This window comes from Eleutherodactylus coqui, unplaced genomic scaffold (assembly GCF_035609145.1).
Source record: "Eleutherodactylus coqui strain aEleCoq1 unplaced genomic scaffold, aEleCoq1.hap1 HAP1_SCAFFOLD_149, whole genome shotgun sequence".
NCBI lineage: Eukaryota > Metazoa > Chordata > Amphibia > Anura > Eleutherodactylidae > Eleutherodactylus > Eleutherodactylus coqui.
The window spans coordinates 193,989-197,500 of record NW_027102623.1 but is presented as its reverse complement, the minus strand read 5'-3'; positions in this window follow the sequence as shown (position 1 = coordinate 197,500).

Sequence of the window (3,512 nt, the reverse complement as noted above, 5' to 3'; positions counted from 1 at the left end):
AGCCGAGTGTCGATGCATGTCGTGAGAACCGGGAAGGGGACAAACCTGTGGCTCCAGGCCGGGTTGGAGTTCCAGGAGGTCGGCCTGACTCTGGACGTTTTCCCCTTAGCATTTCCCCATAGGCCAAAACGGGGGAAGTCAAAAAAGCACCCCCGCCAGATGTATGCAGAGTTGGGCTGGGGGGTGACGGGGAGCGGGCTGTTGGCAGCTGTGTGGTGGCTGCAGGGGTGGGCCTGGGCGGCTGCGGAGGGCGCCTTCAGAGTGCACCTACCAGTAGGGGCTCAAGACCCAGGCTGAGCCTCCGATGTGCCCGGGCAGGACACCCAGGAGGCGGGGAGCAGACACCCCCGCTGAAGCCCACGGCAGTTGGCAGAGATGAGTCTTGGAGAAAAAAAACGACAAAGTCCAAACGCTCCAGGCGCTGGCCAGGGGTGCGGACCGGGCCGGCCGGGCCGGCGGGGGCTGCGGCTGCCGGGGCTGAGCCGAGTGTTGATGCATGTCCTGAGAACCGGGAAGGGGACAGACCGGTGGCTCCAGGCCGGGTTGGAGTTCCAGGAGGTCGGCCTGACTCTGGAGGTTTCCCCCCTGGCTTTTCCCCATAGGCCAAAAGGGGGGAAGTCAAAAAAGCACCCCCGCCAGATGTATGCAGAGTTGGGCTGGGGGGTGACGGGGAGCGGGCTGTTGGCAGCTGTGTGGTGGCTGCTGGCAGCCGTGTGCTGGCTGCAGGGGTGGGCCTGGGCGGCTGCCGAGGGCCCCCGTAGTGCACCTACCAGCAGTAGCTCAAGACCCAGGCTGACCCTCCGATGTGCCCGGGCAGGACACCCAGGAGGCGGGGAGCAGCCCCCGCTGAAGCCCACGTCAGTTGGCAGAGACGGGTCTTTGAGAAAAAATGACAAAGTCCAAACGCTCCAGGCGCTGGCCAGGGATGCGGACCGGGCTGGCCGGGCCGGCGGGGGCTGCGGCTGCCGGGGCTGAGCCGAGTGTTGATGCATGTCGTGAGAACCGGGAAGGGGACAAACCTGTGGCTCCAGGCCGGGTGGGAGTTCCAGGAGGTCGGCCTGACTCTGGAGGTTTTCCCCTTAGCTTTTCCCCATAGGCCAAAAGGGGGGAAGTCAAAAAAGCACCCCCAGCAGATGTATGCAGGAGGGGCTGGGGGGTGACGGAGAGCGGGCTGTTGGCAGCTGTGTGGTGGCTGCTGGCAGCCGTGTGCTGGCTGCAGGGGTGGGCCTGGGCGGCTGCCGAGGGCCCCCGAAGCGCACCTACCAGCAGTAGCTCAAGACCCAGGCTGAGCCTCCGATGTGCCCGGGCAGGACACCCAGGAGGCGGGGAGCAGCCCCCGCTGAAGTCCATGGCATGTGCCAGAGGCGAGTCTTGGAGAAAAAACGACAAAGTCCAAACGCTCCAGGCGTGCAGGCCAGGGGTGCGGACCGGGCTGGCCGGGCCGGCGGGAGCTGCGGCTGCCGGGGCTGAGCCGAGTGTTGATGCATGTCGTGAGAACCGGGAAGGGGACAAACCTGTGGCTCCAGGCCGGGTGGGAGTTCCAGTAGGTCGGCCTGACTCTGGAGGTTTTCCCCTTGGCATTTCCCCATTGGCCAAAACGGGGGAAGTCAAAAAAGCACCCCCGGCAGATGTATGCAGGAGGGGCTGGGGGGTGATGGCGAGCGGGCTGTTGGCAGCTGTGTGGTGGCTGCTGGCAGCCGTGTGCTGGCTGCAAGGGTGGGCCTGGGCGGCTGCGGAGGGCCCCCCCGAGTGCACCTACCAGTAGGGGCTGAAGACCCAGGCTGAGCCTCCGATGTGCCCGGGCAGGACACCCAGGAGGCGGGGAGCAGCCCCCGCTGAAGCCCAGGGCAGTTGGCACAGATGGGTCTTTGAGAAAAAACGACAAAGTCCAAACGCTCCAGGCGCTGGCCAGGGGTGCGGACCCGGCTGGCCGGGCTGGCGGGGGCTGCGGCGGCCGGGGCTGAGCCGAGTGTCGATGCATGTCCTGAGAACCGGGAAGGGGACAAACCGGTGGCTCCAGGCCGGGTTGGAGTTCCATGAGGTCGGCCTGACTCTGGAGGTTTCCCCCCTGGCTTTTCCCCATAGGCCAAAAGGGGGGAAGTCAAAAAAGCACCCCCAGCAGATGTATGCAGAGGGGCTGGTGGGTGATGGATAGTGGGCTGTTGGCAGCTGTGTGGTGGCTGCTGGCAGCCGTGTGCTGGCTGCAGGGGTGGGCCCCGGGCGGCTGCGGAGGGCCCCCGGAGTGCACCTACCAGTAGGGGCTGAAGACCCAGGCTGAACCTCCGATGTGCCCGGGCAGGACACCCAGGAGGCGGGGAGCAGCCCCCGCTGAAGCCCACGGCAGTTGGCAGAGGCGAGTCTTGGAGAAAAAAACGACAAAGTCCAAACGCTCCAGGCGAGCCGGCCAGGGGTGCGGACCCGGCTGGCCGGGCCGGCGGGAGCTGCGGCGGCCGGGGCTGAGCCGAGCGTCGACGCATGTCCTGAGAACCGGGAAGGGGACAAACCGGTGGCTCCAGGCCGGGTTGGAGTTCCATGAGGTCGGCCTGACTCTGGAGGTTTTCCCCCTGGCTTTTCTCCATAGGCCAAAACGGGGGGAGGCAAAAAAGCACCCCCAGCAGATGTATGCAGGAGGGGCTGGGGGGTGACGGAGAGCGGGCTGTTGGCAGCTGTGTGGTGGCTGTTGGCAGCTGTGTGGTGGCTGCTGGCAGCCGTGTGCTGGCTGCAGGGATGGGCCCCGGGCGGCTGCGGAGGGCCCCCAAAGCGCACCTACCAGTAGGGGCTGAAGACCCAGGCTGAGCCTCCGATGTGCCCGGGCAGGACACCCAGGGGGCGGGGAGCAGCCCCCGCTGAAGTCCATGGCATGTGCCAGAGGCGACTCTTGGAGAAAAAAAACGACAAAGTCCAAACGCTCCAGGCGTGCCGGCCAGGGGTGCGGACCCGGCCGGGCCGGCGAGAGCTGCGGCGGCCGGGGCAGAGCCGCGTGTCGATGCAGGTGGTGAGAACCGGTATGAGGGTAATCCTGGTCGCTCCGGGCCGAGCCAGGGTTCCAGGAGGGCGGAAGGAGCGGGCCCGTTTCCCCTGATAGCGCCGACGGCGGTAAAATAAGGCCTCGCAAAACGTCAGCACGAACACCTTGTCGGGGTATAAGGGAACGAGCGGTGTGCGGTCTTTGACAAAGTGACAGTATTTCTCCAAAAAAAGCACCCCCGGCAGATGCGTGCAGACGGGGCTGGCTGGTGACGGAGAGCGGCGGGCTGTTGGCAGCAGTGTGCTGGCTGCAAGGGGTGGCCCGGGGCGGCTGCGGAGGGCCCCCAAAGTGCACCTGCCAGCGGTGGCTCAAGACCCTGGCTGAGCCTCCGATGTCCCCGGGCAGGACCCCAGCAGGCCGGGCACGGACCGCAGCTTGCCCCCTTTGCCGTCCGATGAAGCTCGCACGGTCAGAAAAAGTTTCAAAGTCCCAACGGGGGAGAGAGTGTTGACGGCGAGGGGGCGCTGGCTGCTCCAGGGGCCGG